Source organism: Aethalodelphis obliquidens, unplaced genomic scaffold, assembly GCF_003676395.1.
Source record: "Aethalodelphis obliquidens isolate GAN/ISIS:26980383/991018 unplaced genomic scaffold, ASM367639v1 scaffold10, whole genome shotgun sequence".
In the NCBI taxonomy this organism is placed as follows: Eukaryota; Metazoa; Chordata; class Mammalia; order Artiodactyla; family Delphinidae; genus Aethalodelphis; species Aethalodelphis obliquidens.
This window is the reverse complement of record NW_020837954.1, coordinates 23011218-23026850: the sequence shown is the minus strand read 5'-3', so window position 1 is coordinate 23026850 and position 15633 is coordinate 23011218.

Below are 15633 nucleotides of genomic sequence, written 5' to 3'. Positions count from 1 at the left end.
GTAAATTCCAACTGATCTATTATGAAATTCAGTTACCGAATGTAATGCCAGAATCCTTGGGGTTTTTTTGTTTGTTTGTTTGTTTTTACTTACAAACATGATAGTATTTCTCTATTGTATTTGCTCCAGGACAGCCTGTTTCCAAACTGAAAATGGTGACATGATGCTATAGTGCACAAGCATCTTCAGCTTCATTCCACCAGCTGCTTGTTTAGAGTTTTATCCCCTGGTAGTTTGCTTTGGCAAAAAGCCTTCAAGATTGTGTCAGCCACAGAGCACAATAGGAAAGACCAACATGGTGGTTTACAGAATTAACAAGAGCAGCTATCTTCCTTGACAGATTGCTCTGTTTAACGATAGCTGTTGGGGATTGAGTCAGCTGCTTGAAAAACAGGAAAAAATCAGAAGGTCATTAAAGCACTCTGTTAATTTTCTGTCATGAGTAGCTGTATATCCATGATCTGCATATGCAGTATGGCAGAACACTTTCCAAATTACTGGCCTTACAACCCCTACGGTATTTTTTTTTAATCCCTGTGGTAACTTAAGGGATAAGAAAACTGTAGTGATTTTGGATACACATTTATAGTAGTTAAAATTTACCAGGTGGAAAATATTTTTGTTCCAAAATTGATCTGAAAATATTTTTTAAAGAAAAAAAAGAATATCAATTCAATGCATCACCTTCTTCTGCCAAAACTATTACTTGTTCCAACATGTAACAAATAAAAGGCACATTATAGTCATTCCTTGGCCCATATTTTTCCTTGGAAGAACAGATACCTTTAAAGATATTAAAAGAAAAACAAAACTTCTACTCTCTGTCTTTCAGGTGGGACAAAAAAAAATTAATAATAAAAGCATCCATTCCACGTCAGGAAAAATACTGGAGCTGAAATGATATTACTTGGTAGCCATGCAGACTCCTAGAGAATGGCACGAAAGGGCAACCAGTTTATGTAATCTTTTAAGAACATCCTGCAGTGTCATCTCAGCAGCCTCAGAATGCTTTAAGTACTTCTAAGTTCTGCATACCAATATATGAAAGGCACTGACAATTAAGGACTAACACACGTTCTAAAAGTTCTCAGCTCTTGAAATACCTGCAATACGCTATTCTTAGTATCTTAACACCAGCAAAGATCACTTCAATACAGGTTGCCTTTGGAATCTAGAGTTCTCTTCACAGTTGCTGAGATTGAATAATAAGCTTTACCAGAATTGAGAATTGAGTAGGGACGTATATATCAATTTAAGGGAACTTTCTAATCTATGTGTCTGCCTATAGATAAGAAAACACAATCACTATCATTAAACACTATGCTCCCAAGAATGCGAAAGCACTTAAATAATAACTTGATAGGAGATAAAGAGAAAATTAAGAACAATAGCACTGTGATGATCTCATTATATCTAGAAGAAATGGAAGAACTAAAAAATGATCTAAGTTCCTAGAATTTAATCTGCGAATTAAGCAATACAACATTCTCTAATAAATAAAATCATACCCATTATGGTTAAGGCTTCTTAAGTATATGTTTCTTTCTTTTTTTAATTAGTTATCTATTTTATACATATTAGTGTATATATGTCAATCCTAATCTCCCAATTCATCCCAACACCACCACCTCCCACTTGGTGTCCATCTGTTTGTTCCCTATATCTGTGTCTCTATTTCTGCCTTGCAAACTGGTTCCTCTGTACCATTTTCCTAGGTTCCACATATATGCATTAATATATGATATTTGTTTTCCTCTTTCTGAGTTACTTCACTCTGTATGACAATATCTAGGTCCATCCACGTCTCTACAAATGACCCAATTTCGTTCCTTTATATGGCTGAGTAATATTCCACATCTTCTTTATCAATTCATCTGTTGATGGATATTTAGGTTGCTTCCATGACCTGGCTATTATAAATAGTGCTGCAATGAACACTGGGGTGCATGTGTCTTTTTGAATATGGTTTTCTCTGGGTATATGCCAGTAGTGGGATTGCTGAGTCATATGGTAGTACTATTTTTAGTATTTTAAGGAATCTCCATACTGTTCTCCATAGTGGCTGTATCAACTTACATTCCCACCAACTGTGCAAGAGGACTCCCTTTTCTCCACACCCTCTCCAGCATTTGTTGTTTGTAGATTTTCTGATGATGCCCATTCTAACCAGTGTGAGGTGATACCTCATTGTAGTTTCGATTTGCATTTCTCTAATAATTAGTGATGTTAGGCAGCTTTTCACGTGCCTCTTAGTCATCTGTGTGTCTTCTTTGGAGAAATGTCTATTTAGGTCTTCTGCCCATTTTTTGATTGGGTTGTTTGTTTTTTTTTAATATTGAGCTGCATGAGCTGTTTATATATGTTGGAGATTAATCCTTTGTTCATTGATTCATTTGCAAATATTTTCTCCCAATCTGAGGATTGTCTTTTCATCTTGATTATAGCTTCCTTTGCTGTGAAAAAGCTTTTAAGTTTCATTAAGTCCCATTTGTTTATTTTTGTTTTTATTTCCATTACTCTAGTAGGTGGGTCAAAAAAGATCTTGCTGTGATTTATGTCAAAGAGTGTTCTGCCTATGTTTTCCTCTAAGAGTTTTATAGTTTCAGGTCTTACATTTAGATCTTTAATCCATTTTGTGTTTATTTTTTGTGTATGGTGTTAGGGAGTGTTCTAATTTCATTCTTTTACATGTAGCTGCCCAGTTTTCCCAGCACTATTTATTGAAGAGACTGTCTTTTCTCCATTGTATACCCTTGTCTCCTTTGTCATAGATTAGTTGACCATAGGTGCGTGGGTTTATCTCTGGGTTTCTATCCTGTTCCATTGATCTATATTACTGTTTTTGTGCCAGTACCATACTGTCTTGATTACTGTAGCTTTGTATTATAGTCTGAAGTCAGGTAGTCTGATTCCTCCAGCTCCATGTTTTTTCCCTCAGGATTGCTTTGGTTATGTGGGGTCCTTTGTGTCTCATTACAAACTTTAAGATTTTTTGTTCTAGTTCTGTTAAAAATGCCATTGATAATTTGATAGGGATTGCATTGAATCGTAGATTGCTTTAGGTAGTATATCATTTTGACAATATTGATTCTTCCAATCCAAGAACATGGTATATCTCTCCATCTGTTTGTGTCATCTTTGATTTCTTTCATCAGTGTCTTATAGTTTTCTGAGTACAGGTCTTTGACTTCCTTAGGTAGGTTTATTCCTAGGCATTTTATTCTTTTTTTGCAATGATGAATAGTTTTGTTTCCTTAATTTCTCTTTCTTATCTTTCATTGTTAGTGTATAGGAATGCAAGAGACTTCTGTTTATTAATTTTGTATCCTGCAACTTTACCAAATTCATTGATTAGCTCTATGAGTCTTCTGGTGGCATCTTTAGGATTTTCTATGTATAGTATCAAGTCATCTGCAAACAATGACAGTTTTACTTCTTCTTTTCCAATTTGTATTCCTTTTATTTCTTTTTCTTCTCTGATTGCCACGGCTAGGACTTCCAAAACTATGTTGAACAATAGTGGTGAGAGTGGACATCCTTGTCTTGTTCCTGATCTTAGAGGAAATGGTTTCAGTTTTTCACTATTGAGAATGATGTTGGCTGTGGGTTTGTTGTATATGATCTTTATTATGTTGAGGTAGGTTCCCTCTATGCCCACTTTCTAGAGAGTTTTTATCATAAATCAGTGTTGAATTTTGTCAAAAGTTTTTCTGCATCTACTGAGATGATCATATGGTTTTTATTCTTTAATTTGTTAATATGGTGTATCACATTGATTGATTTGGGTATATTGAAGAATTCTTGCTTCCCTGGGGTAAATCCAACTTGGTCATGGTGCATGAGGCTTTTAGTGTGTTGCTGGATTCTGTTTACTAGTGTTTTGTTGAGGATTTTTTCATCTATATTAATCAGTGATATTGGCCTGTAATTTTCTTCTTTTGTAGTATCTTTGTTCATCAGTGATATTGGACGGTAGTTTTCTTTCTTTGTGACATCCTTGTCTGGTTTTGGTATCAGGGTGATGGTGGCCTCGTAGAACAAGTTTGGGAGTGTTCCTTCCTCTGCAATTCTTTTCAAGAGTTTGAGAAGGTTGGGTGTTAACTCTTCTCTAATGTTTGATAGAATTCACCTGTGAAGCCATCTGGTCCTGGACTTTTGCATGTTGGAAGATTTTTAATCACAGTTTCAATTTCATTCATTGTGATTGGTCTGTTCATATTTTCTATTTCTTCCTGGTTCAGTCTTGGACTGTTATACCTTTCTAAGAATTTGTTCATTTCTTCCAGGTTGTACATTTTTTGGCATAGAGTTGCTTGTAGTAGTCTCTTATGATGCTTTGTATTTCTGCGATGTCTGTTGTAGCTTACCCTTTTTCATTTCTAATTTTATTGATTTGATTCCTCTCCCTCTTTTTCTTGATTGGTCTGGCTAAAGTTTTATCAATTTTAGTTACCTTCTGAAAGAACCAGCTCTTAGTTATATTGATCTTTGCTATTGTTTTCTTTGTTTCTATTTCATTTATTTTGCTCTGATCTTTATGATTTCTTTTCTTCTACTAACTTTGGGTTTTGTTTGTTCTTCTCCTCTAGTTCCTTTAGGTGTAAAGTTAGATGGTTTATTTGAGATTTTTTTTGTTTCCTGAGGTAGGATTGTATTGCTATAAACTTCCCTCTTAGAACTGCTTTTGCTGCATCCCATAGGTTTTGGATCATCATGTTTTTGTTGTCATTTGTCTCTAGGTATATTTTGATTTCCTTTTTGATTTCTTCAGTGATCTCTTGGCTATGGAGTAACGTATTGTTTTGCCTCCATGTGTTTGTGTTTTTTACATTTTTTCCCCTGTAATTGATTTCTAATCTCATAGCATTGTGGTCAGAAAAGATGCTTGATATGATTTCAATTTTTTTAAAATTTATCAAAGCTTGATTTGTGACCCAAGATATGATCTATCCTGGAGAATGTTCCATGTGCAGTTGAGAAGAAAGTGTAATCTGCTGTTTTGGATGGAATGTCCTATAAATATCAATTAAATCTATCTGGTCTATTGTGTCATTTAAAGCTTGTGTTTCTTTATCAATTTTCTATTTGGATGATCTGTCCATTGGTGAAAGAGAGGTTTTAAAGTCCCCCACTATTATTCTGTTACTGTCGATCTCTTCTTTTATAGCTGTTAGGATTTGCCTTATGTAATGAGGTGCTCCTAGGTTGGGTGTATATATATTTATAATTGCTATATCTTCTTGTTGGATGATCCCTTGATCATTATGTAGTGTCTTTCCTTGTCTCTTGTAACATTCTTCATTTTAAAGTCTATTTTATCTGATATGAGTATTGCTACTCCAGCTTTCTTTTGATTTCCATTTGCATGGAATATCTGTTTTCCATCCCCTCACTTTCAGTCTGTATGTGTCCTTAGGTCTGAAGTGGGTCTCTTGTAGACAGAATATATATGGGTCTTGTTTTTGTATCCATTCAGCAAGCCTGTGTCTTTTGGTTGGAGCTTTTTATCCATTCACATTTAAGTTAACTATCGATATGTATGTTTCTATTACCATTTTCTTAATTGTTTTGGATTTCTTTTTGTACATCCTTTTCTTCTCCTGTGTTTCCCACTTAGAGAAGTTCCTTCAGCATTTCTTGTAGAGGTGGTTTGACGATACTAAGTTGTCTTAGATTTTGCTTGTCTATAAACTTTTAATTTCTCCATTGAATCTGAATGAGATCCTTGCTGGCTAGAGTAAACTTGATTGTAAGTTTCCCTTTCATCACTTTAAATATATTGTGTCACTCCCTTCTGGCTTGCAGAGTTTCTGCTGAGAAATCAGCTGTTAACCTTATGGGAGTTCCCTTGTATGTTATTTGTCTTTTCTCCCTTGTTGCTTTTAATAATTTTTCTTTCTCTTTAATTTTTGTCAATTTGATCACTATGTGTCTCGGCATGTTTCTCCTTGTGTTTATCCTGCCTGGGACTCTCTGCACTTCCTGGACTTAGGTGGCTAGTTCTTTTCCCATGTTAGGGAAGTTTTCATCTATAATCTCTTCAAATATTTTCCTGGGTCCTTTCTCTCTCTCTTCTCCTTCTGGGACCCCCTATAATGTGAACGTTGGTGCATTTAATGTTGTCCCAGATGTCTATTAGGCTGCCTTAATTTATTTTCATTCTTTTTTCTTTATTCTGTCCCGTGACAATGAATTCCACCATTCTGTCTTCCAGGTCACTTATCCGTTCTTCTGTTTCAATTATTCTGCTATTGATTCCTTCTAGTGTATTTTTCATTTCAGTTATTGTATTGTCCCTCTCTGTTTGTTTGTTCTTCAATTCTTCTAGATCTTTGTTAAACATTTCTTGTATCGATCTTTGCCTCCATTCTTTTTCTGAGGTCCTGGATCATCTTCATTATCATTATTCTGAATTCTTTTTCTGAAAGTTTGCCTATCTCTACCTGCATTTAGTTGCTTTCCTGGGTTTTTATTTTGTTCCTTCATCTGATACATAGCCCTCTGCCTTTTCATTTTGTCTATCTTTCTGTGAATGTGGTTTTCATTCCACAAGCTGCAGGATTGTCATATGTTTCATTGAAACTCATTGAAACTGGACTGACCATGCATTAAAATGATCTCAAGGAAACCTACACTTTTCAAAATGGGTCTAATTTGCTATTTATATTCCATACTTAAATGATGAATTCTTCCTTATTGAAAATATCTCCAAAGTGAATTCTAATCACATTGCTTCCTTTTTTCTTTTTATACAGTCACAATGGAAATTATTTATCTTCATTAATGGGTTAATCCTCCATGAACTGAAAGTAATAAATAACCCAAACACTTTAATTCTAAACACCTAAAGAGGTGTAGATTTTGAACACAGATATTTATACATGTGTTTAGTAACTTGATGTAACTCCATGCTGTGAAGTTATTAAAAACTGAAATTTAGAATATTTTTGATGATATCCAGGGTTAAATCAATATTAGAATGAGGAAAGATGAACTCAGAGGCTCTAAAGTCTTATGGCTTTCCCCTCTCAGTAGGTTAGCAAGGAACTTGTTCAGGAACCAGAGTTACATCAGTAAAAGACAGGTTGGTACAAAATTCCCTTCTCTAACGAGTCGACTTTCTCAACTAAGAAGTTCCCAGTCTCCCAGATATCTCCTTCCCTGATGTTCCTATAAATATGCAGAATTTTATGTGGATTCATTCCTTCTTCTGGAGTCTTCTCCATGGTGTGTCCAGTTCAGTAATGCCTGGTTCAAGTATACGTCTCTATATACTTAATAGGAAATAATGTGTATTCTGCTCTTTTAGTGTTTTAAATCTCCTCCAATAAACCCTAATTCCCCTTTACAACACATGGCTCCAATTGCTCCTTTGTGTATGGCACAGAAATATTGAAAACATGCTTCTGATGTAACTCCCTAAATCATTTGACATAATAAAGTATTAAGGACATAAATTTTCTACTATATATTCTGAAATTAGCTTCATTTTCGCTGAAAATTTTCATTTATCAGAATCTTAATCCACAGAACTCACTTTATTAAGGACAGAGACATTTGTATTGCAAATAATATTTGATTTTATAGACACATATGATACTTAAAACAAGGAATGTTATTACCCTGGTAGTAAATGATCTGGTCCTTAAATTAATAGGTTAAAAACCTTTGCAAATAAGTTTCAGAATAAAAAGTAATAATCCATATGTTAATTAAAGATGAGTTGTTTTTGCCTGAGAAGCTACTATTAAGTACAACTGGCATCTCAATAGAAGCATCTATTTAAGTATATGGTTACAAATAAATATTTTACATTAATATGTTAAGAAGAGAAAACATAATTTTTAATATCTATGGCAATTTTTCATGCCTTACTAAGTGTGACTTGAACTACTTTATACAAAAGACATAAAGGGTTTAACTAATACTTGTTAAAAATATGATCCCCATTTACTCCTTCAGAGAATCTAATCTATTTATTGTATGGAATTTGATGTAAATTACAAACAGAATATATATTAGAGAATAATTTTATATATATATGGTAGAAAATAATTATTTAGGATTTTCAGACTAATCAGTCTAAAATTTTTGTGAGAAGTCAAATATATTTTGAAAGAAGGCATTTTCCCTAATCAGCATACAGAAGGATGAGAAGAAGGAAGCGATGTGGTTTAGAGATGTGTTCATTGAGTTGGCAACTGTGCAGAATCTTTAAGAAGATTAAGTGTTATATATAAGTGGGGAAAGATGTTCCATATATAAAAAGAAGTAAGGGCAAAATAACCTTAGTACCTTTTGAAAACAAATATATAATTTTAGATCATGGTATTTTGAGGAATGAGGAGTAGTCATGGTGAAAGTAATGTTGATCGTAGTGAGAATAGTGATACGTGATGTTTATGTACATAGAATACAGGGACTATGTCTCACTCATATTTGCACCTTTCCTAGGTACTGAAGTCAATGACTAGAAAAGTGTCATCATTGTTAAATAATATTTTTGAAACATGAATTTTTTAAACTGTATAACTATAAAAAAGAGTGACATGAATAGATTTAATTTTAAAGAATTTCATGTAAAGGGAAATGAAAAGGAGGATCAGAAAATATTGGATGTAAACCTAGATCAGATCTGGGCCACAGGCCCTGACAGTGGTTCCAAGTGATGGTATATATTCATTAAAAATAGTACCAACTGATTTCTATTTCCTGATTGAATGGCAGTATTCAGCAAACACACTAGAAAAGGCCAAGATAGATTTGCTTTTAAAGTGTCTGTTTAAAGGCATCAAAGATTTTTGAAGCAATGAGGAATAAAAAAGACTAAAATTCCTGGTGAGTGTGAATCACAGTTCAATAGTTTCTTTTTCCTTGGAAGCATTTCTAGTTCTGATGAGGGCAAATGGATGAGAATCTAGCTTCATCTGGAGAGAGGGTCACAGCTGGGAACGAGCAGAACCAGGGGAACATTTAATGGTCCTGTAGAGCTGGAGTGACAAAATTGGTATGATAAAATGATAGGCTTCAAACACACCATCAGTTTACACCTCAAGACATTTACCAAATTCTAAAGCTGCAGAGCACAGAAGGTCAAAGAGCTACCTCAAACCTCTGAAAATTAGAGTTTTCCAGTAGGCAAAGATTTGAGTTTAGGTCCTATGTAAGGGAGTGGCACCCTGGTGAACATACCATGATATCTCTTGAATGCCCTGATGTTCTATACCATAAGCAATGGGGAAATTTAGTGGTAGAGTAGTTCTTACCAAATTGAACCCAAGTCTTATCTCAGTTCCATACCTGATTGAATTAACCTGAAAAGCTTTCCCTCTATCAGCCTCAAAAAAATAAAAGAAGAAATACTCACTAGAGAAAAATAACATCACCAATAAATAATTATTTCTAGTATTGAATCACGCATTACTAGGCATTTCAAAAGAGAGTACCATATGGTGGAAAACCAGGAGAAAAACTGACTGAAACTACATACATGTAAGCCACATATTACAGTCATCAGACAGGATTGTGAAGAAAACAGAAGAATACAGAGGGCAAATATAGAAAAATATTAATTTCATAAGAAAATTATTTCTAAACAAAATATCAAGCACTTTATAGTACAAAATACAATACTTTATATAAAATTCAAAAACTGGATTTAAAAACAAACAGAGTGGGCTTCCCTGGTGGCGCAGTGGTTGAGAGTCCCCCTGCCGATGCAGGAGACACGGGTTTGTGCCCCGGTCTGGGAGGATCCCACATGCCGCGGAGCGGCTGGGCCCGTGAGCCATGGCCGCTGAGCCTGCGCATCCAGAGCCTGTGCTCCACAACGGGAATGGCCACAACAGTGAAAGGCCCGCGTACCGCAACAACAACAACAACAACAAAAAACAGGGTACAAGGCACTATTAATGAACTAAAAAATAGATCAATAGATCGCATATAAACCGACCCACAGAGAGGGTCAAACTGGAAAAATGTGAAAAGGATGTAAAGACATGAGTGATGTAATTTTAAAATGTTTATACATATGTTTATTGGGGGTCCCAGAAAGAGAGGAAAGAATTGGATAGAAGTAATATTTGAAAAGATAATGAACAAAGATTTTCCACAATGGATGAAATATATTAAGCATAGATTTTAAAAATCTCCGTATACTCAAGGAATGATAAGTGTGGCCCAAATAGAAAAAAAGTATAATATAAATATAATAAATACTTCAAAGAAGAGGCTAAGACTATGAGAATTGATTAAAACAAATTAAGAAACCAAAACAAAATCCAAAACACTCAACTAATATTTTACAAGGGAGCTAAGAATACTCAATAGGGAACAGATAGTCTTTATAATAAATGATGCTGGGAAAATTGGATATTCACAGACAAAAGAATGAAATTGGACCACTATCTTGCACCACTCACAAAATCTAACTTGAAATGGATTAAACACTTAAATGTAAGAACTGAAACCAAAAAACCATAAAACAAAAAAACATTGGTCTTGACAACAAATTTTTAGATTTGACACCAAATGCACAAACCACAAAGTAAAAATAAGTGGAACTACATCAAATAAAAGGCTTCTGCACAGCAAACAGAAACAATCAATAAAATGAAAAGAAAAGGCAACCTTAGGAATGGGAGAAAATATTTGCAAATCATGTACCTGATAAGGGATAATATCTAAAATATATAAGCAACTCATAAAACTCAACAGAAAAAAAAATCCAATTAAAAAATGGAGAGAGGACTTGAATAGACATTTTTCCAAAGAAAACACACAAATGGCCAACAGGTACATGAAAAGATAATCAACATCACTAATCATCAGGGAATTGCAAGTCAAAACCACAGTGAGATGTCACCTCACACCTATTAGAATGGCTATTATCAAAAAGACAAGAGGTAACAAGTGTTGGTGAGGATGCTGAGATGTTGGTCAATAGGTACAAACTTTCAGTTATAAGATGATTAAGCTCTGGGGATCTAAGATACAGCAAGGTTACTATAGTTAACAATACTGTATTATATACTTAAAGGTTGCTAAGAGGGTGGATCTTAAATGTTCTTACCACCCACCCCCCACCCCCAAAATTGTAATTATGCTGAGTGATAAATGTTAACTAACCTTTCTGTGATACTCATTTCACAATATATATGTGTATCAAATCATCATGTTATATAACCTTAAACTTATACAGTGTTATTTTTCAATTATAGTGCAATAAAGCTGGAAAAAATCCAACTGCATTTTGCTTATATATATAAAGACAAATAAAGACTAAAAGTAAAAAAGATGGAAAAACCTATACCATGCCAACAACCAACCTGAAGAAGGTGTGAGTAGCTATATAAATATCAAAGGAGATTTTTAAATCAAAAATCATTAATAGAGGTAAAGAGCCATTTCATAAGGATGAAAGTTTGGTGTAACAGGAATATGTATGTAATAATTGCACATCTGTATACAAAATAAAATGGCTTAAATATAGATAGTACAATAGAAATCATCAATTTCATAAACTTTGTGTGAGATTTAGCACATTTCTCTCAGTGATAGACTAAGTAGACAAAGCTCTTGTAAAGATTTAGGAAATTTGAACAATACAATTAATAATTTGATCTAATTTACACTGTACCTTCAAACTGCAGAATATAAAATATGCATTCTTTGCAAATACCTGAAATAAACACAAGCTGATTTGAAAATCAAACATCAACGAAAAAATTGGTTTGGGTTGATGAAGTTTTCCATTGACTTTAATCACAGGGAATGATAGTACTAAGAGATGCCCTAATGGACCTCTTATATTCTAGACATACTCTTCCTTACCTCCATTGTGAAATAGCAGTGAATTTTTTCTTGGTAATCAGGAGGAATCACCCCAGGAAGCAAATAGGAAAGACTATGTGAGGACAAGGCAAGAAGGCAGTCATCTGCAAGCCAAAGACAGAGGTCTCAGAAGAAACTAAGCTGGCTGATATCTTGAGCTTGGACTTCTAGCCTCCACAATTGTGAGAAAATAAATTTCTGCTGCTTACGCCTCTCAGGCTCTGACATTTTGTTAAGGTAGCCCCAGAAAACAAATATGGATTTTGGTATAGGCTCCATTGGAAAAAGTAAACAACATTCAAGAATTGATGAGTAATATAAGGAGAGGGATATAACCTCTAAGAATCATTAAGAAATGTCTGATTTTTTTTAAAAGGTAACAAAAATGAATAATACCTTTAGCATGCTTACCAATAGACTGGACACAGAATTAGTGAGCTTGAAATTATGTCAATAGAAACTTACAAAACAAAAATGCAAAGAGAAAAATGAATTAAAAAAAAATGCAACAGACCATCCAAGAACAATTACAAAAGCTATAACATATGGGCAATGGGAATACCAGAAGGAGAACAAAAGAGTGAATGAAGCAGAAGAAATATGTCAGTAATAATGGCTAAGGATATTTCAAAACTAATGACAGACACCAAACCTAGATCAGAGACGTCAGAGAACAATAAACAGAATAAATATCAAAAAATCTACACCTAGGAATATCATATAAAAACTGCAGAAAACTGAAGACAAAACAAAAGAATCTTGAAAGAAGCCAAATGGTTCAGGGAGACCAACAAAAACCTTACTTATAAAGAAATAAGTATGTACAAGATGTCAAAAAGACATAGGAGCCAACTGACAGAATTTTCAATGGCCCAAACTGAAACAATTTGAGCAACAAAATACATAAATAGCCAAAGTATAAAGTAAATATCCAAATCCCATACTGATAGAAATAAGTGATTAATGATATAAATAAATAAATGGGAGAGAATAGACAAATCTCTTGCACAGAAGAATCCTGAATAATTGATGTAGATATTCTTCCCTCAAGAGGGTAGATCATAACTTCCTACTCCTCATGTGTGGACTACACATAGTGACTTTCTTTAAAAGAATATAGAATGGAAAGGGGAGAAAAAAAGGAATAATTTTATACATGGGAAACCCAGCAAACACTACCTCAGCCAGGTGGTCAAGGTTAGCATCAACACTGTTGCAATAAGAAAAGCATTTTATTTCTATGGCTTTCCTCCCCAAACTCCATAACCCTAGTGTAGTCATGAAAATTTCATCAGGTAAATCCCAGTTTAAAACACCTGACCAGTACCCTTCAAAATGGTCAAGGTCATCAAAGTCAAGGAAAGTTTGAGGAAATGTCACAGACAGTAGGGAAATAATGAAACATGACCATGAAATATGATATATTCTGGACGAGATACTGGTATGAAAATATGACAGTACATAAAAACAAATAAAATATGAATAAACTATGGACTTATAGTAATGCTTTTTTAAAAAAAAATTTTTAACATCTTTAGTAATGCTTTTTTAACATAATAATTTTGAAAAAAGCTGTTGCAAGATCATTCAAGAAAAAGGAGAGAAACACAAATGACCAAAAGAGAAATTTAAAAATATTTAAAAGACATTAAGAAGATATTACTTACAATTATATGTCAATAATTTTGCCAATTTGGATGAAATCAATAAATTCTTGAAATTATCCAACTGATGAAATCCTGACACAAGAAGACATAGAAATTCTGATTCTATTGAAGAGATTGAATCAGCTATTAAAATATAACCTTCAATGAAAATTCCAGGCTCTTAAAATCCCCACATGGAAAGAAAGAAGGGCAGTCAAGGGAAATAGTTGTGTCAGGCAGATGTTAAAATGTTTCCACTGAGAAGCTTTTTATATGTTAATGAGTTATTTAAACCAATAGATGAATATATCATTAATTGCTTACTCGTGTCTTAGTTTCAAGTACAAATATTCAAAGACATTTGTTCCAAAGGAATAAACTAACAAATGTCTACTCAAATCACCACTAGTAGGTAAAATTAAGGAGCTGACAAAAAAATAGAGTAAGAAGAAAAGATAAGGCTAAATTTATTCCCTCAACCCCTAATGACACCCACAGAAGGCATCCCAGTCCAAATCTGTAGGAAAACAATTATAATGGACTAAGCTAATCACCAGCATCCTTGTTTTGTATCCAGGTCACCTCATCAGTCTTTGACAATGCCTGTCCTTAGTAAATATCTCTATACCTTGATCATGTAACTGCCCCTGGGGAGAGTAACATTACAGAACATATTTGCTTTAGCATGATCCTTCAGAAAAGAAGGGCAACAGGCAGGAAAGTTTTCTGTGAAGGAAGGCCATTTACATGTCAGGTACTAAAATTGGTAAATCCTATAAAAATGCATAGCAGATAAGGAAATAAAAAGTCCATGCTGTCAATAAACTCACAATCTGCTGAGGGAAAAGATACAACAAATTCTGTAATACAAGACCTCACATAAGGCTGCCTTAGAGTTGTTCATTACTGAGAGTTCAGAAGGACTTGTGTCTTCCTTGAATTTTTAATACAACTAAAATAGCTTTCAAAATTTTTATTGAACATAATAACATATATCAGAAGGATTTTTTTTGGTGGCCCTAATTTTTAAATACTACTAAGAAAACAGAAGAAAAAGAAAATCAGCATAACTTGAATGGATAGTAAGAGCAACCAATTGTATTTATTTTGTGACAAGCATCGTTTTAAGTACTTTATAGATATTGATTCAGTTAACTTTCATAAAATCATATTAAGTATGTTTTATTATTTATGCCCAGTTTTACAGATGAGTAAACCTGAGAAAAGTGACGTTAAGTAATATGACCAATTTCATGTAACTACTGACATGGCAAGAAGTTGAACCAGGCAGTTTGGTTCCAGATCACAAGCTCTTAACCACTTTTTTAGTCTTACATTTATGCAAAGTTAATGTACAAAATAACTCAAGGATTTTCCTTATAAGAGATCCATTTATGTCTTGGGCTAGACATTACTAACAACCTTTCTGGTTGCAAAGAATAACTGAAAGAAATGGAAAGTAATAATCTTAAAGAGACCAAGACATGCCAAGTTGAATGCATCATATTCTACGTCAAGCAGGTGGCAGGCTAAGTAATCCATTTCAGGAAAACTTTGGATACAAAATGTTTGAGAAGTGTTGATTTTAGTAGAACAGTTCTGCAGTGAGATCCTACTGAATGAAATAAAGGAAGATGAGCATGTAGGACAAGGTGGCCCTTGTCCTATGTATCCAGGCCTTCACCACAAGTTCTAGAACATTCTGTCCAGAAGTTTCATAATAAGCTCTTAAAAGAAATATTGGGGGCTTTTTGCCCCTCATCAATCGTTTTCTAAATACACATCTTTTCTGATATAATTCAAGACAACATAGGATGCTTAATAGGTGGCTATGCTAACAAATGTTCCCAGACAAAGCTTGACAGTACTGTAAGGTCAGTACATTTCTTTACACAAAATAACTCAAGACAAATTGAATGGCAAGTTCACTAGAAATGATTGTTATAGATGGAAAGACAAAAAATTGGAAAGATTTAAGTTATAAAAATAACAGCTGAAATCACCTGTTTTCTGCTTTTCTATTATGTTGGCTCATCTTTATTTTAAAGATCTTTCTAGAAGGTTCAAATACTAATCATTTTTTAAAATTCTACAAGGATGGAGGTTTGTATCACATTGTTGAATGAAATTTAGAAAAAAACGTTCTTGAACTGTT